At 40.8% G+C, this 24,595-nt stretch overlaps 1 protein-coding gene across 1 annotated transcript in view; it reads left to right on the top strand.

The window, feature by feature from the left end:
• The window catches only part of LOC126474614 (diuretic hormone receptor-like), a gene marked incomplete at its 5' end in the record, with an annotated part of 214,567 nt that overhangs the window by 113,671 nt on the left and 76,301 nt on the right, over positions 1-24,595 (top strand). The window lies entirely within an intron of this gene.

Raw genomic sequence — 24,595 nt, 5'->3', positions numbered from 1 at the left:
CACTGTTTACACCATTAGTTATCGCCTGGTCCATTTCCCTATGAACAATTACCAAATTACTACTTTGAATGTCTGTTAATTCATAACACGGTGATGCTGATAAGCTACGCTCGTCGTTACTAACATTTCTCAATTTACTTTGCGGCCTAGTGTTACGTTTTGCACACGCCCTAATTGTCACGTATTTCACACAATAGCAGAGGAAAGCACAATCTGAAGAGCAAAATAAGAAAACACATTAAAATAACGCTGAAAATAATATGAAATTAATTGCAAGCGCGGCTGCGAAATACTTGGTGCAAATCTACATGCATACCACAAACGTCTTACTGTACAACAATGATAAACTACAGCTACAAAGGAGTTTCTCTCTACAATTACGCGCTAGCAATAAACAAAAACTACACCAATTACTGAAATTACAAGAAAAAAATCAGGATACTCCAGCGAGGTATCGTCGGCTAAGGTTCGACATATGAAACTTCCCATTTGCATGTAAAAAAGTGATAGTGCTGGAAAAACTCTTACGTTATTTGATTTTCAAACAGCTGAGCAAAACTGAACGTACTCAGACAGTTCTCTCTTTAGTTATTCTGATCATCACTAAACTGACACGATATTTTAGCGCAACGCAGTCTGACTTTCAGTAATCCCTCCAAAAGAATGGCCCTGACTATGAATAACCTATACCCTTCATGAATCACTTACCTCACAAAAATATTCGTTACTCGAACTGCTGCAATACAGCGAACGCCAACACTGCCAGCTAAATAAAAGCTTCTAACTAATGAAGGCACTAACTACTGATACGCATAGTTGATAGAGAACAAACAATGTATTTACCTTAATAGTGTTCAAAAGCCATAATATATGTATCAGTACATGACATCCATGGTCACAAATTTCCTTTTTCTGACGGACACACGTCCAGATAATCCGCTCATAGTAACCTATCAAAACTCTGGCATCTCTCTCTCCATTATCCACCACTGCTGGCGGCTCACCTCGAACTGCCCAAGGCTACGCGCTGTTCACATCCAACTGCCCAACACTACATAAGTGAATATTCCAACAATGAGTCCAACCAGCCACAGACTGCACACAGCACAGTCAGCGATTTTCATACAGAGCTCTGCGTGGCGTTACCAACATAAAAACCTAAACAGCCTACTTACAAGCAAAACATGCATAACGCATTATCTCTCCAAATATCGGCGAGGATAGTTGGAGATGGACAATGGGAAGTGTTTCGATGCATTCTCGCCGGAAAATGATTTCTTTTAATCTCTCGATGAGATAACAGTAGCTTTGAAGATTTTGGGTAAAATTATTTATCTGGGGATGATAATTCACGTGTGTTGGAACGTGACATAAACGGTGAAAGTGGCCGATCGCAAAATTAATAAAGAATACTACAGCCCACTATAGACCATGTTTACCTTTACACAATTTTTAGAGCCTGTGGTCCACGCAAATCAAAATTATGATAAAATCCGATATCGCGGTGTTACTGAGCATTATTTCGATTTCTTTGCTGTGTAAGTAACGCAAAAAGTGAAATCAAACAAGGAAAAGAAAGTTTTCAGCTAGGAACTCGACCTCACGACCTTCAGATTACCGTTCTGTACTCTTTCCACTGCTCCAACTACTGCGTGGAGTCTACACTAACACAACTGGCTCATGCCTCTCCCGACCCGCGCCGAAAAATGTATTTATAAACGCTAGATAGCCTGGGGCGCCACTTCCGTTCCTTTCACTTCTGGCCAAGCCCTACACGTGCCAAAAATCTGAATGAAGTCGACGATGACAAGTGCGTGCAGTGTCCTTGTTAGGTGTTGCATATTTATTGTTAAACGGGTATTATTTGTAATCTGGCCTCCACCCTTGTCCTATTCTTTTGTCTCTTTTGTATATCACCTGAACAGTTATGTGGCCTTATAAACTGCGGATGTGTGGTAGAGATTTCTCCCCGCTAAATGTTTATACACTAGATATGAAGGGCACAAAAGTATTCTGAAACTTAGCGACTACTGTTGCTATACTGTTATTTCATTTTGCAGCTTTGCACCTCTAATAAATTTTGATTTAAACTCATTATGACAGCCCGTTACCATTTTGTATACTGTAGATGAATATTGTTTACAGTTACAAATAAACTGAAACCAAACAATGGAACAAAGGCATATTTTTCCCTGGCTGCAATTTCTAAGGAATCTAGTTCTCATTAAAGTATCGGTAAACTTTAAATTCTAGCTAACATAGGCATAAATTGATGCGTGTGTGAATATGTGGCGGGGGGGGGGGGGGGGGGGGGGGAAGGGAGGAGTAGAGGGACCAGGTATTCGGCCAGAGACTAACATGAGGAAAGTGATGTTGACAGACACAAACGCAATTTTGGAAATTTGTGGTAAGTTCCTATGGGACCAAACTGCTGAGTCCATCGGTCCCTAGGCTTACAAACTACTTAATCTAACTTAAACTGACGCTAAGGACAACGCACACATCCATACCCGAGGGACAACTCGAACCTCCGACGGGGAGAGCAGCGCAAACCGTGGCAACAAACGCAATTAGAAGGACATTCTGAACATGAAGAATTCTAGGATTTAATAAAAAATCGGTCTCTAATTCGACGTGTTGTTGTGGTTTTAATGTACGTTTGTATTACACAATATGCGATTAAGTTATTTTACAATCAAATCTTCTTTTCTTACTCTGTTTAGGTAGAAAACAGTTCGTGATCGTTCACCCTGGTGCTGACGCATAGACCGGTGAGACAAACAGGCGAACAGGCCGTTCCTGTGGTCGACGAAGGTGAAGTTCATGAAGCGAACGGCTAGCCAGAAGCAATGCTCAGAGTCGTCGTAGGCGTGCACAAACAGTCCACGGGGCTATACAAATCGAGAAACGTAAACACAGACAAGGTATATCAATCTGCTGCAAATAGCTCTTATCGAAGACTTCAGAGAATTGTGAGGATATGAGCGGCAAGTTCGGGCTTGCGTTACTTAATAGCACTGGCCGAACGCACGTGACATGTCCGCGGCCGCACTTTGAGTCGACACACGGGATGTGCGGGCATTCTGAATCATTTTCGGATACTAAAGAAGTACCAGCGTTACATTCGTTTGGCTGATGTTATGATCTGAGCCCATGGAAAGTTAATGTTTCGTACATGTGGATTTCTGTCTTTGCAAAAACATGAAAGCAGGCTCTTTGCCTTCGCTTCTACTCTCCTGGAGTATCACTTCACATATTTGAAGTAACCATTCCTGCTTACTGGAGGTTAACACGACATCAAAGACGGAGCATCTCCCTTTCATAATTCTGAAATACCTACGGTGCAGATCTTGACCTGGCATCTTTAAGTTTGGCAAACATAGGGGCAGATAACAGATCATTGTGCATCATTTAATCTCGAAACTCCCGTACTCATTACATCAAAACTTATACAATCTCTTATGCTAGAGAAAGTACTACAAAAGCTAAGAGGTTATCTTCCAACGAGGACGGTAGTATTCACTTTTTTAAACTGCGTCTACAGAGCAGCCGGGACTGCTTAGAACATTATGTTATGTCACCCGGGCCCTGAATTCCCACGGACAGAACTTGGAAGGTAACAGCGAATTAGTTCAAGTTTTTTTCAGTCCTTCGGGAGAGCTCAGATAGTGAAAGTAGTAGCGTCCTGTCGAAACAATCTTTCTTCATTCAGTTACGTCTTTCGTTAAATAACCTGATTATTATAAATTAGGAGGAAGAATATGTACTACATCCTAATGAGCGAAGTCAGTCTGTTTAAAAAGATGAAACGGTAACACCATGTGAACCTAATGCCAATAAGCATATGTAAGGAGTGATCGCAGTAGTACTGAACTTTGTATGAAACTTCCTGGCAGATTACAACTGTGTGCCGGACCGAGACTCGAGCTCTGGCCCGAGTTCCAGTCTCGGTCCGGCACACAGTTGTAATCTGAAAGGAAATTTCATATCAGCGCACACTCCGCTGCGGGGAGAAAATTTCATTCTGTACTTATGTATGTTCCCATAAACTTTCTGTGAAATATACAGGGTGATTCAAAAAGAATACCACAACTTTAAAAATGTGTATTTAATGAAAGAAACATAATATAACCTTCTGTTATACATCATTACAAAGAGTATTTAAAAAGGTTTGTTTTCACTCAAAAACAAGTTCAGAGATGTTCAATATGGCCCCCTCCAGACACTCGAGCAATATCAACCCGATACTCCAACTCGTTCCACACTCTCTGTAGCATATCAGGCGTAACAGTTTGGATAGCTGCTGTTATTTCTCGTTTCAAATCATCAATGGTGGCTGGGAGAGGTGGCCGAAACACCATATCCTTAACATACCCCCATAAGAAAAAATCGCGGGGGGTAAGATCAGGGCTTCTTGGAGGCCGTCCAGAACTTTTCCCTTTGCACAAACACCCATTCTCTGTAAACTGTTTATACCAACGTTTAATACACCACCTATCAGGAGGTTTAACACCATACTTCGTTCGAAATGCACGCTGAACAACTGTCGTCGATTCACTTCTGCCGTACTCAATAACACAAAAAGCTTTCTGTTGAGCGGTCGCCATCTTAGCATCAACTGACGCTGACGCCTAGTCAACAGCGCCTCAAGCGAACAAATGTACAACTAAATGAAACTTTATAGCTCCCTTAATTCGCCGACAGATAGTGCTTAGCTCTGCCTTTTGTCGTTGCAGAGTTTTAAATTCCTAAAGTTGTGGTATTCTTTTTGAATCACCCTGTATAACAAATTCTGAGCGCTAACTCCTTTCGAATACAGTAAATTTCTTCTAGAGGAAAGAGCTACTCTTAAAAAAACCAGCGTGAATTTGGAATTCACCACTAGTTCGGAAGTCGGCTCGCCCTTTCGTCGCGCGATGTCCTATAAATAACGAATGAAAAGCAATGTGCAAATTCCGTGCTCTTAGATTTCTTGAAAGCTGTTGACTCAGTGCCAAACATCAGATTTTTAACGGAAGTCCGAGCAAACGGTATGGGTTCTCCGTTAAGTGAGTGACTCGAAGGCTGTTCGAGAAATGGAAAGCAGTATGTTTTCCAGGACATCTAGCGTTCATCAGAGAGAAGGCTATCGTCAGAGATGTCCCAGGAAAATGTGTTGTCTGTTGTCGTCCACACACATAAACGACCTAACGGATAAGAAGATGAGCAACCAGCAATTGTTTGCTGATGATGCAGTAGGGTAGAGGAAAGTGACGTCTTTGAGTGACTGCAGAAGGACTGAATTTCTAATTGAGGTGATGAGTGGGAGCTCGTTCTAAATGTGGAAAACTGTAAGTTAATGCTCATGAGTAGGAAAATCGATCATGTAATTTTCTATTACAGTATTAGTGGTAAGCCGGGTGACACTGTTACGTCAATAATTATCTAGACATAACGTTGCAAAACGACAAGAAACAGAACGAGCGCCTACTGTTGGCTTTAGGGGAGGCCAATGGTGGACTTTAGCAAATTGGGAGAATTCTATGAAAATGAAGATCAACAAGTATAAAGGAGACCACGTGGACAACACTTGCGCTACTTATTATTGACTACCGGTCCAGCGTTTAGGATCTTCGCTGGCCGCGTTAAACGAAGACATTGAAGCAATTGAGATGCGTACAGATCTTTTACGGATAGGTTCTATTAACACGTGTTCCTGAAATTGATGAACTCTAATGGAAAGTTTTTCACGGAAGACGAGGGTGTTTCCACGAAATATAATTTTAAAATGTAGAGAAATTTCGTTTCCAACAGACGTGAGAATGATTCTGCTCCCTACAACGCAGATGTAACTTAATGACAAACGAAGACAAGATAGAAGGAATCGTGATTAGTTCGGAAGTATACAGTCACTTTTCCGTGCCTCCATTTGCTTATGGAACAGCAAAGGGAATCACTTGAAGTAGATCAAGGTACCCATCCATCGTTCGTTAGGTGGTGGCTTTAGGAGTATAAATGTAGATGTAGTTACGTTTAAGAGAGCGATAAGCCTAGAATTTACACAGAAAGAAACCTAAAGAATGGATCTTAGAACACTGAACAGGACTGGCATCGAATCAAGATGTTCTCATTCTCTAACGTTTCAGTTACTTCACTGATTCTAATAACTACGAAGTGTACCGAGGTTGCGCTCATAGAGCTTCCTTATCGCAAGGTACCTGTCATAGGTTATCTCGAACTTAATTGCAGTCCAAAGCCATATTGCAGCTGAATGGACCTAGTGCATATACAACCTTCCCCTCCACCTAACCCAACCCCCTTATGACTCTACTACCACTATGCATCCCTCGCGCTGCGTCAAGCGTTCGGTGTGAATGGCGATGGAACTGGAAGAAAGAGACAGGGCTAATGCTGATGAAGAACAGTGTAAGCGAATATTAAGACAGTCTTATTCCCTCATTTCACAATGTAAGTAGGAGTATTGTGAAATATAAAAAGAAACCTCGGACAGATACTCTACACCGTATCATTTCAAGCGTTTGACGCCAAAATTCCTTTCACCACAGCATTCTAACTGGCTGTCTCGCTGAGAAGAGACTGATAGTCACTTACAGATAGGAAACTAGAATTTTGAGCTTGAATCTCTCGTTTACACAAAATACCCTAGGAGAGAAATCGCGTTTTTAAAATTAAAAGCTTATATATTTTGGCCTTAGACCACTCGAACGGTATCATTACGGGTTTTTGACCCGCTACCAAGTCATCGTGAGATGACCAGTTTTCTAAGGAAAGGAATAGAAAAATTAAGAAATTAAATTACAAATTATACTGACTTGTATACAAAACCATGCATACTTGAATACGTTAACCTAGTTAATCGCAAGTATAAGACAAGACATTCTCGGATAAAACTGACTGTGTGAGAAAGCCTTCTCAAAATTAAAGCTAGTCAAAAATTACTGAATTACTTCTGAATGTACGCTATACATCGAGAATGGGACAACTATAAAATCAAGCCTCTGTTGAACGACGTAGCATTATGATGTAAATATTGTTTCAGTCCAAACAGATGCATCTGAAAATCTAATTCCTTACTTAATGTGATTCTACGTACGTAAATTGCAGTAATTCCTCTGATGCTCACTTAGTAATAGTTCTGAAGCCCTAATGTTACCATCTGAGCAACCTCAGTTTGAAATATATAGTTCACAAAAACATTACACAGAAACTGTCACGAAAGGAGAATCGAGTGAAGCGGGGTTCGACCACAGCAACACGTAGATCCATCCACTTCATGTCGGTGTGCAGCAAAACGTTGTCGTAATAACATAAGTCTTTCAGCCACCAGCTGTCTCTGTTTTCAACGTACAGTGATCCTCAAACGAAAACGAGATGGCCTGGCGCGGTGCGTCCACCCTGCTACTGAGAGCGCTGCTGACGGCGGAACGCCGACGTCGTGCCGTCTGCAGGCCGACAGGCGACAATTTTTTCCAGTCTCCCTCCCTCCTCGGAAACAAATCGGCTGGACTAGGCCCCCTGACACTCGTGACGCTTTCCGCTTGGCCGGCTGGAATTAATCAGATCGCGCGCCGTCCGCGCCGGAAACGTGCCGCCCTTATAAAGGCGATACGCGGGGCTGCAGCCACTTTGCGTTCCGACCGGTGGTAGTCGCTGTATTTCACGTTGAAGCCAATGTTGTGCTTGTGTATTATGTCGTTCTGCAGTACCATTCCACTCTTGTTTCCTATAACATGTTTGAAAAGTTACATCAGGGAGAAATATTTCTCCCCTCTCTCTCTTTCTGTCTGTCTCCTGTACCAATGACGGTGTTACCATTACCTTGACCAATAACACTGAAGATAGCCTATTTCCAGTCATAACTGACATCTGTAGCCCACATACGGGTCAAAAATAAAGAACAGAATTCAGCTGTTCTTTACAAACTACGAGGACTATTCCGAAAGTAAGGTCCGATCTGGCGCGAAATGGAAAAAACTCTGAATATCCGATGAAGTTTTGCACAGTTTTCTTTGGCAGTATTTCCAGTATGCCCGTCGATGGCATCAAGTCGCTCCTTTCATTTCTGAGCGCACAGTGAGCACGTAGAGATGCCTAAAAAATTGAGTCTCCCGCCAAGAATGGGTACCCGTTAGAGGTTTCGCTTCAACCTATGCAGCAGACGTAACATAACTGTCATGTGTTTGCTTCATCATGGCAGTTCTAGGCCGCACACTGCAGGGGCAGTGAAGACGTCGCTGCAGCGTTTTTTTTGTTTTTTGTTTTGTAGGGATGTCTTTGATTGCCCACCGTGCAGCCCTGACTTGGAACCCTCTGATGTTCAGCTCTTCTCACATGAATCGCTGGCTATGAGTACAAGACTTTGGCACAGACAACGAGCTGCAGACGAGCACAGAGAAGTGGCGCAAAGCACAGGTGGCTGCCTTCTATGACGACGGTACTGGAATGTTGCTACAACTCTGCGACAACTGTCTAAGCCGGAGAGACAACTGTGTGGAGAAGTAGCTGGAAGATGTAGCTAACTGTTCCACATTAATCATTTTTTCTTTTTACACTGGTTTCTACTCGTATAACATGACCGATCGAACATAGCCGAATAGCCGTCGTATAAAACGTTTAAAGACATTGCTCCTGTCACTGGAAAGAAGAAGATTAAACGTTTTGACACATCTGCGCTGTTGTTTGCTTTGTAGCAATGTGGCGACCACACCATAAAAGAAATCATTTTATGTGTTGGAATTTGCTCGAACTCAATCCAGTGTTTAATGAGCTTTCCGCTGTCGATTCAGCAAGAAGCCAAGCTCTGCACAAGCAGATTTCTGATCGACATGCAAAGTTCTTGAAATGGTTGCATATGTGAAGAGAAGAGGACTGGTCGGCCACCCATGTCCGATGAAGAAGTCCAGCGTATCAGAGATGCGTTCACACAGAGCCCTCGGAAGTCCACTAGACGGGCAGGCAGGGGACTTCAGCCTCCGAAATCGGCGGTGTGGCCTGTTATGAAACGAAGCCTGCTTATGAAGCCTTACAAGTTGCAGTTACTGCAGCAATTGCGGCCCGGCGACCGTATTATAAGGCATGAACGTTGCATTTCAATTCCTCCGGGGTATGGCAAAGGACACTTTCACTGAATGACTCATCTTTACGGTCGAATCGACGATTCTTCTATCGACTAAAGTAAATGGCCGTAATGTAGAAATTTGAAGGTCACAAAGTCCTGGCGTCGTCGCCGAACATAGACTCATTGTCACCGAATATGTCTTGTGCCGTTTCTGTTCACAGTGTTTATGGATATCCCGATTTTATGGAGAAAACTGTGATGGGAATGTGATATCTGGACTTGTTGCCAAATTGGTAGTTTCCACAACGTTACGAAGGTTCCAATGTTTCCATTTTTATGTAAGTCGTAGCTCCGACTCAGTTTTACTATGAAGTGCGGCGTTATTTCAAGGACTGATGATCATAGCTGTTAAGTCCCATAGCGCTCAGAGCCGAGCCGTTATTTCAAAAACAATGTTAACTATACTATCCCACAGCTTTATACTGGAAAGGGGACAACAATATCTTGATCATCGCTTTCGGCCTCTCAGGTCACCAGACCACACAGCCTTGCGATTTTTTTCTGTGGGGGTTCATAAAACACACAGTTTTTGTCCTACCAATGACAACTATTCTTCAAGAGCCGAGGAACTGAATTACTGAACCTGTCGATTCAACAGACAGGGACCTATTGATTCACGTGTGGTATGAAATGGACCAAATCTTCGATATTTCTCAAGCAACGCATGTAACTCATATTGAGTGTATGGTATACATATCTACGAAAATAATCTTCCTCTGTCTAGTGATATGCGCAATGTGTTTCTATCTTTCATAGTTTCTATGTAATGTACAATCGAAATCCTCTCTTTTTGAATAATCCTGTACATTGCGAGATAAATCAGCAACTTAACTGGTATTAAAAAACTATTTTAATACATCGTTTATTGTTCAGTTCCAGTTGCACATCTTTTTTACTTCGTGACTGGTATCGATGTGACTGTATCATCATCATCATATCTGTGTAGTTACGACAGCAACCTGTCGTGTATGTATCAGGACAACACATCTGAATACTCTATTCTGCAATCATTCGTTACACGGAACCTGCACTACAGCGATAAAATCGAACACGACCTGAGTACTGGAAACACAATAGGGCTGTAGCTGGCCATGAATGGTTTTGTCCATACATCTGCAGCATCCATATTTTCATCACCTAAGAATTAATGATCTCGTGCGCCCAGTTACGATGATTTGGGCCAGACAAGTTGCGTAACTCTCTGGTTTGAGTGCACTCCAGTACCACATACAGGGGACTCGACAACTGTCATTACATCATAACCGCAACAGAAAGTCTCGCTTGTCTAACGTCCTAGCTGAGGGTATCCATAAAGCAAAAACAGCAGCCTCTGGAACAAGATATCCTCGCATAATTCAGTGCCCTATGGCATACAAGAAAAAACTATTTCGTCAACGTCGTATGTGTTAACATATGGCTAGCTTTATCTGTGCCAAGGAGTAAAGCAAATATCTACATCTTCTTCCAACTACACTTCTTTCAATTTTCGTTTCTCAGTCATTTACGCCACTTCTTTTTCGATTCTCTTCATTTCGTTTGTTTTTATCACGTACCTCTTTTTCTCTTTTTCCACCCTTCTTCATGTCCATTGCTGCCAATGAACTCTGCTTAAATCTACGTGACTGTGACCGACATGTATTACTCTATTATTGTGATTGACTAACGCAAACTTCGTTCTTTTTCTTTTCTGCTGTAGCAGCTACTTATCTTCCCCGATTTACATTATAGTTATTTCTGTTGCATGCTGCCTGAAATGAAGAACTTGTACAACATCTGTGCAGTTACGTGTATATGATTTGGAACATGAGGAATACCTGTTAGGATGTAAGGGACTGATGACGCTGATCTTCCAAGGGTAAACAAAGAAATAAAATATGTCGATCGACATTAGGTGCAGAATTCATACCTGTTTGAACTCATTAAGATTTAATGGCGTACTCACAAAGAGATGCAGAAATAATCTTACGGTGTATGTACATGGTGTTTCAAAGTCTTTACGATAAACCTCTAAGGAAGACAGATATCGTCGTGAGGAACAATTTTTGTTGGTGGTACAATGTTTGCTGACACTTCCCGGCGACGTTACTTGTCCTTTTATATTGGTCATGTCTCTGAAACGTGGCAGGGAGTAAGTTCATGTGTATTGCCTATAATCGACTCATCTGCACCGTCTGAAAGTGGGTAGCCCTACAAAAATTCTCATTGGTTTCTAAAATATCGTTCTCAACTTAGAGACACTAATTAATAGGTCTTTTTGTTGAAAATCGATCGTTTTAGTGGTGTAGGTAAGATGTAGCAGACACTGCTAGCTCGGTGAAATCTCGTTGCCGCAGTGCAGGCGTATGCTAAAGGGCGCCTAGCTTCGCCAGGAACTTACTGGCTCTCAGAAAAGTTGTTCCGCATGAAGTGATCTATCACCACCAGACGTTTGATGCAAACACTTTGAAACTCCAAGAACATAATCTGAAATGAGCTAATACTGATTTCAGTAAATTTCTTATGGGTGTGTGACCTCAGTGTCAGTGAGTAAAACTTCCGCTTTTCGACCGCTATTGTATGTGGCCTTCCCCAGTGTGGTCTTTTGCAATAGTGACCGAAATCTCACACATTGACAATGCGGTCACTGACCCGGAAGAATTTTATTGACTGTGGCAAAGGCCCGGAAGCCTTTTATATTTACTAGTAATACTGATTTATTCAAGTTACGCTTAAGTAAATCAGTCGTAACCTATGTGACGACAAAAATTTGTAACCCTGTGTTCAACTTAAAACTGCAAAGACTTAAGGAAACGTTCTCTTTTTATTTGCTTTACGGAGTATAAACCACGAATAATTCTGTAATTATTGTTCACGATTGTCAATCCTTATGGATTTTTATAATTCCTACCTCTCACATTTTTTTTAAAAGTTCTCACAATTCCTAGTAATTAATATGGGTTTCTGAACTGGCAATTTTCCGTACCAAAACCCCAGTCAGAAAACATCTCGCTTGGGCTCTGTGGAGCGCAAAAGTTTGAGATAGGCGACACCCAAGCTCTGAATTTTCGAACTTGAGTATCGACTAGGAAAACATTCAGTTTACTGTTCTACTCTAAATACGAGGGGCATTGAATAAGTAATGCAACTTATTTCTTTCAGAAAGCGGGTGCGATTTATTCAGAATTCCCCACTCTTTTGGCTACAAAACAATATTATTTAACATAATGTCCGTTCAATGCGACAGCCTTGAACCACCAGACTGTATGCCCGCAATGCACCAGTTTAGTTGTCCACGTCGGAGCCAATGTGTGGATGCATCAATAATGATCCATGTGCTGCCTGCTGCGGTATGCCCCTTCATTGGGGCAAATTGATGGAAGTCGGAAGCAGCGAGATCCGGGCTGTAAGATGGATAAGGAAGAACAGTCGAATTAAGTTTTGCGAGCTTCTCTCAGATGTGCAGGACTTTGTGAGGACTTACGTTGTCATGGAGAAGCAAAAGATCGTTTGCATTTTTGTGGTGACCAACACGCTCAAGTCGATTCTTCAATTTCCTGAGGGTTGCACAATATACTTCCAAACTGATCATGAGGTAGAACATCAAACAGAATAACCCGTTCAGAGTCCCAGAAAACCGCCGCCATGACTTTAGTGGCTGAGGATGCGATTCTGAACTTTTTGTTCTGAGGGGAAGTGGTGTGGCGCCACTCCATTGACTGCTGTTTGGTTCCCGGTTCGAAGTGATGAGCCCACGTTCCATTGCCCGTGACGAAGCTCCATAAAAATTTTTCACGATCAGTCTTGTAACGCACAAGAAATTCCACACAGATGGTCCTTTGTTTCTCTTTACGGTCTTCTGTAAGACGACGAGAAACCTAGCTGGGATACACCATTGACTACCCCAGCCGGTAGACCAGTGCTTCAGCACTACCAACAGAGACGTCCACTTGAGCAGCAAGATGTCTGATCGTGAGCACCTCGAATGAGTATATCCGCAGTTCCAACATCGCAGGAGTCACAGCAGTGTGCGGCCGGTTGGCTCGCGGGTGATCCCAAATGTTTGTACGACCTGGTTGCGCTGATGACATACGCCTCGCTCAACGACTCACCGTGCTTTAGTTCACTGCCAGGTCTCCGTGAAGATTCTGCAAGCGCCTATTATTAAATACGATGCTCTGTTTTTTCGCCAAAGGAATCTCAATTACAGCTGTTGACTTCTAACGCACTTCGGTTGCAGACGCAAATTTGAAGGCTAGTTACAGCACCGTCACCCATCGGAACTTCATGAAACTATAGAGGCTGAAGCGGGAATATTACACGATGTCCCACAACAAAATCCGAAATTAGCCAAGAGAAACAAATGTACCATTACTTATTGAACGTCCCTCATATCATGCTTTCTATAGGGTGGGTGTTTACCCTGGTGACTGCCTACTAGAAATGGAATGTGCTGGAAGGACCTTCTTGTGTATAACACTAGGCATCTTTCTTTCAGTCATCAATTTCCTGACAGTTTTGATGCATCCACCACGAATTCCTCTCCTATGCGACCTTTTCATCTCAGAGTAGCAATTACGACCTGCGTCCCCAATTACTTGCTCGACGTATTCCTCTACAGTTCTTGCCCTCTACAACTCCCTCTAGTACAATTGAGGTTATTGCGCGATGTCTTAACAGATGTCCAGTCATCCTGTGCCTTCTTCTTTTCAGTATTTTCGATATCTTATTTTCCTCGCCTATTCCGCAGAAAATCTGCTCATTCCTTACATAATAACTCCACCTGATTGTCAACATTCGTCTGCAACACTACATCTCGCATGCGTCCATTTTATTCTGTTCTGGTTTTCCAACAGTCCATGTTTCACTACCATACAATACTGTGTTCCAAACGTATATTCCCAAAAATGCCTTGCTGAAATTAAGGCCTATATTTGATACTAGTAGATTTCTCTCGGCCAGGAATGCCCTTTTGTCCAGTGACAGTTTCCTTTTTATGTTCTTGTTCTGTCCGTCATGGATTAGCACGCTGCCTATGTAGCAGAGTCCATGACGACATCTGCTTCGTGGTCTTCAATTCTGATGTTATTTTTCTCAGATCTGATCTATTATAAATGGTTCTGAAAGCCTGCGACTGTGAAAACAGTAGCTATGCTTACAAATAACTCATCTGCTACCAGTCACGATTTTCTTGATTTTATTTTTCGCACGACGCGTTTCGGGAAATGATTCCCATTTCCAAGTGGGTTTTTTGTGTTTGTTATGTCATTCCTATGAGATGTTGTCGATGTGTGAGATTCTGCTACGATTTGTTGACTTTGCTGCAATATATAAGAAAACACGCGATTTTTAGTTGGTTGTTGATTTTGTTATGAAGTTAGTGGCGAAATTTAGAAGAATTTGTTTCCTCATGGTCCATTTGTGCAGATCTCACACACACTAAACATCACACATAACTTGTACACTTTTAAATACCAAAAACATTTTCATAAACAAAACAGTGACACAGATTTTCTTACAAGTAGTCGACAGAGAATGACATTATAGGCCTTCCACAGAGTATGATATGTTTTTGTACAGAGGTTATTTACCTTAACATTTTGGAACATAATTTACTTACGTCAATTTTATTATTGTGCTTATTTCTATGTGTTACTATTTTTATTTAAATATGCTGTCGAAAGATCTGAAGAAACTCACTGATTCACTTTCAAGTTTTTCATTTCATATTTTATCTTCATATTTTCTGTAATGCGAATATATCTCCAGTTCTTCTAGCAAATCCATTTTTTGTCCTTTATTTAGTCGGTGGAGATATTTTTTTGCTCTTTTTTTCCAAATGGGTGTCCTGTATTATGTACATGTGTTGCTATGGCTGATGTAGTGTGTCTGTTGTGTGTATAGACTTGTATGTGCTCTGTGTAACTGGTGTTGAAATTTCGGCCTATTTGTCCCAGCTTGAACATGGAGCATTCCTGGCATGTGACCTTGTATATTCCAGAGTCTGAGTATGGATCATGCTTACACTTTATATTGTGTATTAGTTTTTGTTGTAGTTTATTAGATGCAGAAAATCCAATTTTTACTGTGTGATTTTTGAAAATATCTGCAATCTTCTGTGATTCATTGCCAATGTATGGGATACCAGACATACATTTATTTTTCTCTTTTTCTTCTGTGGTGCATTTTGTAACTGACTCTTTCTTCACTTTGCCTAAGATTGTGTCAACCATGGAACCATTGTAACCATTGGAAACTTCAATCTTTTTATCTGTGTTTATTTTTTGTTGCATGTTTTCTTGGTTCAATGGTATTTCAGCCATAGCAACACATGTACATAATACAGAACACCCATCTGAAAAAATAGAGCAAAATGTCAAAGTACTCAACCAACTAAATAAAGGACATAAAATGCGTTTGCTAGAAGAACTGGAGGTATATTCGCATTAAAGAAAATATGAAGATAAAATATGAAATGAAAAATTTGAAAGTGAATCAGTGAGTTTCTTCAGATCTTTCGAGAGCATATTTAAATAAAAATAGTAACACATAGAAATAAGCACAATAATAAAATTGACGTAAGTAAATTATGTTCCTAGTTGTTAAGGTAAATAACCTCTGTACAAAAACATATCATAATCTGTGAAAGGCCTATAATGTCATTCTCTGTTGACTACTTGTAAGAACATCTGTGTCACTGTTTTGCTTATGAAAATGTTTTCGGTATATAAAAGTGTACAAGTTATGTGTGATGTTTAGTGTGTGAGAGACTCTGCACAAATGGACCATGAGGAAACTGTAAGTACAAACTCTTCTAAATTTCACCGCTAACTTCACAAAAAAATCGACAACCAACTAAAAATCGCGTGTTTTCTTACATATTGCAGTAAAGTCAACAAATTGAAGCAGAAACTCACACATCGATAACATCATATAGCAATAACATACAAAGACACATAACGCACCTGAAAATGGGAATCATTTCCCGAAATGCGTCGTGCGAAAAATAAAATAAAGAAAATCGTGGCTGGTAGCAGGTGAGTTATTTATAAACAAACCTATTGTTATTTTTCTTGCTGTTCTCGTTTATGCTACTTCTGATCACTTTAGTCCTTCTTCAGTTTACTCAAACCATATTCTATACTCATTAGACTCATCTTTCCGCTGAACAGATTCTGTAACTGTTTTCCACTTAGGACAACATAGTCATTAACGAAATTTGTGTATTACTGACACCGTTTTACCATGAATTTTAGTCCCACTCTTGAACTTTTCCCTTATTTCCATCATTACCTCTTAGACTTATAGATTGGATAGTAGGGGTGAAACTGCATTCCTGTATCTCACCGTTTTTAATCCGAGAACGTCGTTCTTATTGTTCCAGGCTTACTGTTCCGTGTCGGTTCTTGTACATATTATATATTACACGTCCTTCCGTACCGCTTACCCCTATTTTTCTTAGAATTACGAACATCTTGCATCATTTGATGTCATTCTGCGCTTTTACACGTCGACCAATCCTATTAACCTGTCTTGGTTTTTCTTCAACCTTGCTTCCAGTACCAACCGTAATCTTAGAACAGTCTCTCTCGTTCCTTTACGTTTCCTAAGGCCAAACTGATAGCCATCGAACCGAAAACCTTTTGATAATTATTTGGTGACTGGCCTCTGTCTCTCTGGAGAAGGGTTGTGCTAACGCTACTGGTTCTGCATCTAAGTGGCCAGTAATGGAAAGTATCTACCGGTTGACGATGATCTTAAATTCCAGAGCAGAATATTTTTCAAGTGGTTCGTTTTCTTAAAGTAATGCGGTAACGTAGCAGTTTTATTGGTATCCTGCTGCTAAACATCTGGTAGATGTATGGGACTGTTGTACGAGTAGTTACTTTATGATCTGATGCGATCATATCACACATCGGCTATGACTGCATTTACAGAATAGTAATAACTTTTGAATGTGTGTTATCTGAGACAGTAACACAGTACATGTCACACACAATAAATTTTCGTTGCGGGACTGTTAACAGCTAGCTCCAATACGAACAGATTATGGAACTGAAAATCCAGTTCTTCGTCAGAATCTCATTAATGCAGTAGCTCAAAATTTTTTTTCAATTTGAATTACATTTTTGTGTTTTTCGATAGTGTTTCGGTCGGTCACATCCCTTGGACAAGATACTGTCTCTATAAAAGATTAGATGGCGTACATTTCGAGGGACGGGTGCACTCTGGGTGTCGCAACTTGCAGGCGTCGGGAGAATGAGATTATTCTGCATTCGCTCAGGGGGCTACTGAATAGTGGGAACATGAAAGGATACAAGGGTGTGCAGCACACCCTTTTCGGGCAGCATTCAGCATCCACGCTTTCAAGCCGCACTGATGGCCGTCTGCGATAAGCCCTTTCGTTGCTGTCGGACTGTGTAAGTAAGGTTACACTTCCTCCACAATTCCGTGTACCATATGGTTTCTGTAATGCTGTACATAATCAGAAACATTTTACGATGTTGTGTTACTTTAGAGTATTGTTAAATACCTTGCGGACATTTGGAATGATAATTTCTCAAATGAGATCTAGTCATTGAAGTGACATGTTGGTTGTTGTCTTCTTATATTTGCATATTGGCATATACTAGATTGGTGCGTAAGTTTGTAGGGTCTTTGATTTGTATGTTGATATTCCGGTTACTGTGGGTTCACTTATCAATTGTCATTTTCTATTTGTAGTTCATTATTGCTATTTGAGTTTACATATTGTCGTGTTTTCGTTTGGACATTGTGAGTGGATATGTAGAGCCTAGAAAATTTAGTGCCAAGTGTATCAATCTGACGTTTCCTACATTTTCTGCTGTTTATGTTCAATGGAGACGTGACCGCAGCGAAGGCAGCCAGAAACATTTGCGCCGTGTATGGGGATAATGCCAATGGACAAAGTACGGCAAGAAAATGGTGTTCTCGTTTTAATTAGGATCGTTTTGATGCTAGTGACACTCTCCGATCATGAATACCTTCTTTAATGAAAATCGTTTAAGCGCATTAATCTACAATGATCGAACTCAGTGTACTCGAGAACTGGCAAACGTGATGAAGTGTAGTCACTCCACAATCGTACAACATTTCCATGCAATGGGGAAGGTTCAAAAATAGGATGTGTGTGTACCGCATGCTCTAAGCCGAAACGACAAAAATCAGCGGGTGTCCATATGCGCATCCCTGCTTGTTCGTCGTCAATTGGCTTGTGAACAACCACAACACAGTCCAGTATCGCTATTGAGGACGAGAAATAGTGTCTTTATGCTAACATAAGGAAAAGAGAAATGGTTGAGCCAAAACAATGCACTAACTCCCAGTACAAATATCTGCGCGCATCCACAAAAGGTAACGTTATGCATCTGGTGGAGTAGCAACGGTGTCGTGTGCTACGGATTGCTTTCCCCAGGTGTAACTATTACTGCTGACTTTTATTGTCAACAACTGAGACGTCTTGAAGACGCAGTCCCAGAAGAACAACAAGGAAGACAGCACACAGTCATGCAAATCCACGATAATGCCCAACCCCGTTCTGCTAGACTGACATGAAGCACTATACGAGAGTTGGGTTGGGAAGTCATCCGCACCCAGCTAATTCTTCTGATTTTGTGCACTCAGAATTTAATCTGTGAGGCCCTCTATCGAAAAACTTTCAAGCGACTTCCTTTTCTGATGTAAAGATGAAAATTCACTCCAAAATGGCTCGAAGAGTTCTTCGTCTCAATATCACGTGATTTCTTGAGTTGCGGTATCGAAAAATTGCCCCAGCGTTGGCAGACTGTTGGACGTAGAGGGGGAGAATATGTTATGGATGACTAAAGTCTCTGTCATGTGGAAGCATTGTGTTTATTTACGGACTTATGCACCAACTCAGTAAATTAATTTTTTTCTGTCACCGTATGCTATACCTGATCATTGTGATTCTCTTTTCCTCAGTTAGCGACTGCAGTTACCATTTTGTAGCAGCGGTCATCACATGACGCTCAGTACAGTTTACAAAAAAAGTAACTACGATTAGTACATCTAAAATAATTTGGTAATATTTTAATGCTTGGGGCATAAGGTTAGATACTACTCTCCGCACATTAATCTCCATGGGGCTGTGGAGTAGGCCTTCCTCAGACGCTCGGCTAATTTTCTCAGCCTAATATCCTTTCTGTTTAGAAACAGCAGACAGAATAAGAGATAAATTGAGGGTATGCTCCTCGTGCTAACGTCGTAAGACTTCCATTACTTTGGTGTCCCGAATACCAATTCGTCGCATGTAGTTACCAGTTGATATGGGTAGCTTGGCAACAAACTATGTCCTAGTGCTCTCTAAAGTGGCGCTTTGTCCAAAAGGGTGGCCTCGTTTTCGGAATAATCAAGTCTTACTTTCTTTTCTTCCTCTGTTTCTTATTTTATGTTGCATAGTGAAGAACAGATTGGAAAAGACTGCGTAGGTTGTTGTATTGCAGGAACAATCGGGTTTTACTTCTGTGTTCATAACATCTTTTCTGTACGCCAGATGTGTCAGAAAATGATCGCAAAAAATCAAAAATACTATCAGTCAAATAAATGCCCGAGACTTCACGCAGATGTGAAGGTCATCATTAACGAAAGCTAAAAGATGTTGATATATATCACAAGGCGAACCTCAATGAAAGTCCAGGGTCGCAGCTGTACTATACTTTAAATACTCTCGGTTTTACCTCCTTTCTTTCCATTATAAATTGTTTTTTTTATATTGTAAAAAAGATCTGTCATTAAAAATATACAAAAATTGAACAAATTCACAAGTATGAAAATTATTCCCTTTTTTCCGCCGTTATGCCCTCTTAAGAGAGAGATTTTGAAAGCAGATTTTAAGCTGTAATCAATATCCAGGATCCGCTGTTGTCTCTGATCATAAATTTTTGGTTATTAACTGCAAATAAAAACTGAAGAAGTTACAAACATGTAGGAAATGAAGATGATAAGATTCGTCTAAATCTAAGGAAGCATAGCAAAGTGAGAGTGTAGGTGGGAGGATCAGCTAATGATCGACAGAAACAGGGAAAGGAATATTTTAGAACACGAAGGGAGTAGCTTTGAGAAATGAAATATGGAAGGCAGCTGAGGATTAGAGACATAAAAAGGCAGAGCCTAGTGGAAATCTCTGGATACCACAAGAAATACTGAATTTAATTGACCAAAGGAGAAAATATGAAGACGCAGTAAATACAGCTAGTGAAAAGGAACACAGGCGTCTAAAAATGAGTGACAGAAAGTGCAAAATAGCTAAGCGGGAATGGCTAGAGGACAAATGTAAGGATTTAGAAGCATTATAATAACTCTCTGAGAATAATTACCTGTCGCGTACTTTGTGTGCCAGTTAAAATGGTTTTTCATGACTGATTTTCCAAAGGATGTCAATAATACTGCATGCGTCAGTTCGACTTAGCCCTTTAAGCGCTAGGAATGAATTAACGGAGCAATATCGCATTTCACCACCGACAGCAGACTAATGAATTATCCTCTATGGGAATTACAGTAAGTATACGAGTGCAGGTTAATGACACATGGACGGCACGTAGAAGTTTGGGTCTAGCCGTGAGGCCTGCAAGAAAGTCGACCGCTCGCGATTTTCGGGAAATCCACGTTCGATTCCCAATCCGCAAATTTTTTTCAATGCCGTGATTGTTTTCTACAACTGGAGATTGCACTTATTCGCAGCTGCGAGTACATTTCCTGAAAATAATTTGTGCCGAACATGTAGATACGTTATTGGAGGTTACATGAACCAAGGTACTTCTTTGCTCCATTCCAGCTGATAAGAGAGGTACGAGAGGACACTTCAATGGAGTGTGAATAGACTGCATCAGAAAACAGCCAGAGGCAGCGTGGACGGATGTAACTTACAACTAACTTGCGAATTTTCGTCGTAGAGGCCTATGGCCAGCTGTGTATATCATCTGGCAGATAATCGAAGTGATGACCATAATTATTCTTATTATTGTTCTGAGCTACAGTTAAACAGGAAGATTCCTTAAGGATTAAGGAAAGTGGCGAAAAAGACTCTTACAGTTTGCTAGGAGTGTGTGGAATAAAAACGGTGAAAGGTTTTAAAGATCAACTCAGATGGTTGTCGGACGGAAACTGTCGATGTTGGGAGATGCGTAACAAGAGACGTCATCGAGCAACTGACACAGATGCTGACACAAAACCGACATCTGTCGCTGAGACATATCGATGTAATTATGGGTTTTTGGAACGGAGCTGGCGACGTCACTCATAAATAATTCTATATCAGGAATCATATTATGGATTTTCACTAACACGAATGGACATCAGAGCAGAAAGTAACACGGTGTAAGTTGCTGGAAATAGTGCTGCCAATTCTATCCGGAGTAGCGTCGTCAACAGTTATGCACAACTGTCTGCAGCACACTTAGTCCAACATCCAAAGATGTATGCGTGCTGTACTTAAGTTAACTTTAACAGAAGTATTAGGCTGAAGTTTTAAACTATCAAATCGAAATTGAACTGGGCTTGAGTCACAAATGGTGCAGTATGAACACAGGAAGAACATAGATACAGGAACCATTGGTATAACAGTTCTAAATTGTCGTAGCTGTGTTGGGAAAGTACCAGAGCTCCAAGCGCTAATAGAAAGTACTGATGCTCAAATCGTTATAGGCACTGAAAGCTGGCTAAAGCCGGATATAAGCTCAGCCGAAATTTTTGCGAAGAGCCTAACGGTGTTCCGAAAAGATAGGCTAAACACGGTTGGCGGTGGAGTGTTTGTTGCTTTTAGAAGTAGTTTAACTTGTAGCGAAATTGAAGTAGATACTTCCTGTGAGTTAGTATGGGCAGAGGTCATTGTTGGCAATCGGAATAAAATAATAATTGGATCCTTTTACCAAACTCCCAGTTCAGATGATACAGTTCCTGAAAGGTTCAAAGAAAACTTGAATTTGATTTCAAACACGTACCCGACTCATACGATACCGAGTACGCCTCGATATGTAGGCGAAAATACATGTTTAATTCCGGAGATACGCATAAAATATTATCCGAAATTGTGCTAAACGCATTCTCTGAAAATTATTTCGAGCAGTTAGTTCACGACCCGATGCGAATAATAAACGGTTGTGAAAACACACTTGACCTCTTAGACACAAATAATCCTAAGTTAATAACCAGCATCAAAACCGATATAGGGATTAGTGAACACAGGGTTGTCATAGCGAGATTGAATATTTTAATCCCCAAATCCTCGAAAAAGAAACGAAAAATATACCTATTCAAAAGAGCAGAAAAAAATTCACTTGACGCCTTCCTGAGAGACAATCTCCACTCATTCCAAATTAATAATGTAAGTGTAGACTAGATGTGGCCCAAATTCAAAGAAATAGTATTGGCAGCAATTGAGAGGTTTACACCAAATAAACTAACAAACGACGGAGCTTATCCTCCTTGGTACACAAAACGGGTTAGAACACTGTTGCAGAAACGACGACACAAACAGTCAAATTTAAACATACGCAAAATCCCCAAGATTGGCGATCCTTTACAGAAGCTCGAAACTTACCGCGGAGTTCAATGCGTGACACCTATAACAGTTTGCACAACGAAACTTTGTCTCGAAACCTGGTAGAAAATCCAAAGAGATTCTGGTCGTATGTGAAGTATGTTAGCGGCAAGAAACAATCAATGCCTTCTCTGCACGATAGCAATTGAGATACTATCGAAGACAATGCTGCCAAAGCAGAGTTACTAAACACAGCCTTCCGAAAAGCCTGCACAAAATAAGACGAAGTTAATATTCCAGAATTCGAATCGAGAACAGATGCCAACATGACAAACGTAAAAGTAAATATCCTCGGATTAGTGAAGCGACTTAAAACACTTAATAAAAGCAAGTTTTCTGGTCCAGACTGTATACCAATTAGATTCCATTCCGAGTACGCTGATGCATTAGCTCCATACTTAACAATCATATACAACACTTCGCTCGACGAAAGATCCGTACCCAAAGACTGGAAAGTTGCACAGGTCACACCAATATTCAAGAAAGGTAGTAGGGGTAATCCACTAAATTACAGGCCCATATCGTTAACGTCGATATGTAGCAGGATTTTAGAACATATATTGTGTTCTAACATTATGAATTACCTCGAAGAAAACGGTCTATTTAAAGACAGTCAACATGGGTTTAGAAAATATCGTTCCTGTGAAACACAACTAGCTCTTTATTCACATGAAGTGTTGAGTGCTATTGACAAGGTATTTCAGATCGATTCCGTGTTCGCAGATTTCCGGAAGGCTTTTGACACTGTACCACACAAGCGGCTCGTTGTGAAATTGCGTCCTTATGGAATATCGTCTCAGTTATGTGACTCGATTTGTGATTTCCTGTCAGAGAGGTCACAGTTCGTAGTAATTGATGGAAAGTCATCGAGTAAAACGAAGTGATTTCTGGCGTTCCCCAAGGTAGTGTTATAGGCTCTTTGCTGTTCCTTATCTATATTTACGATTTTAAAGACAATCTGAGCAGCCGTCTTCTGTTGTTTGCAGATGATTCTGACGTTTATCGACTAATAAAGTCATCAGAAGACCAAAACAAACTGCAAAACGATTTGAAAAGATCTCTGAATGGTGCGGAAAGTGGCAGTTGACCCTAAATAACGAAAAGTGTGAGGTCATTCACATGAGTGCTAAAAGGAACTCGTTAAACTTCGGTTACACGATAAATCAGTCTAACCTAAAAGTCGTAAATTCAACTAAATATCTACGTATTACAATAACTAACAATTTGAATTGGAAAGAACACATAGAAAATGTTGTGGCGAAGGCTAACCAAAGGATGCGTTTTATTGGCAGGACACTTAGAAAATGTATCAGACCAACTAAGGAGATTGCCTACACTACACTTGTCCGTCCTCTTTTGGAATACTGCTGCGTGGTGTGGGATCCTTACCAGGTAGGACTGAGGGAGTACATCGGTAAAGTTCAAAGAAAGGCAGCACGTTTTGTATTATCGCGAAATATGGGAGAGAGTGTGGCAGAAATGATACAGGATTTGGGCAGGAAATCATTAAAAGAAAGGCGTTTTTCATTGCGACGGAATCTTCTCACGAAATGCCAATCACCAACTTTCTTCTCCGAATGCTGAAGTATTTTGTTGACACCAACTTACATGACGCGGAACGTTCACCACGGTAAAATAAGTGAAATCAGAGCTCATACGGAAAGATATAGGTGTTCCTTCTTTCCGCGAACTGTACAAGATTGGAACAATAGAGAATTGTGAATGTGGTTCGGTGAACCCTCTGCCAGGCACATAAATGTGATTTGCAGATTATCCATGTAGATGTAGATGTAGAAATTAACTTAGAAAATATTAAAGGGATATTCGGCAGTACCCCTCGTTGATGGTTAAATAAATACTCTGTTTGTTGTGTATTAATCTTTGTATTATATCTCTCTGACTAGTAGCGTAAATAAAGCTGT

This window comes from Schistocerca serialis, chromosome 4 (genome assembly GCF_023864345.2).
Source record: "Schistocerca serialis cubense isolate TAMUIC-IGC-003099 chromosome 4, iqSchSeri2.2, whole genome shotgun sequence".
NCBI lineage: Eukaryota > Metazoa > Arthropoda > Insecta > Orthoptera > Acrididae > Schistocerca > Schistocerca serialis.
The sequence above is the reverse complement of the archived record's forward strand: the minus strand, read 5'-3'. Positions and strand labels throughout refer to the sequence as shown.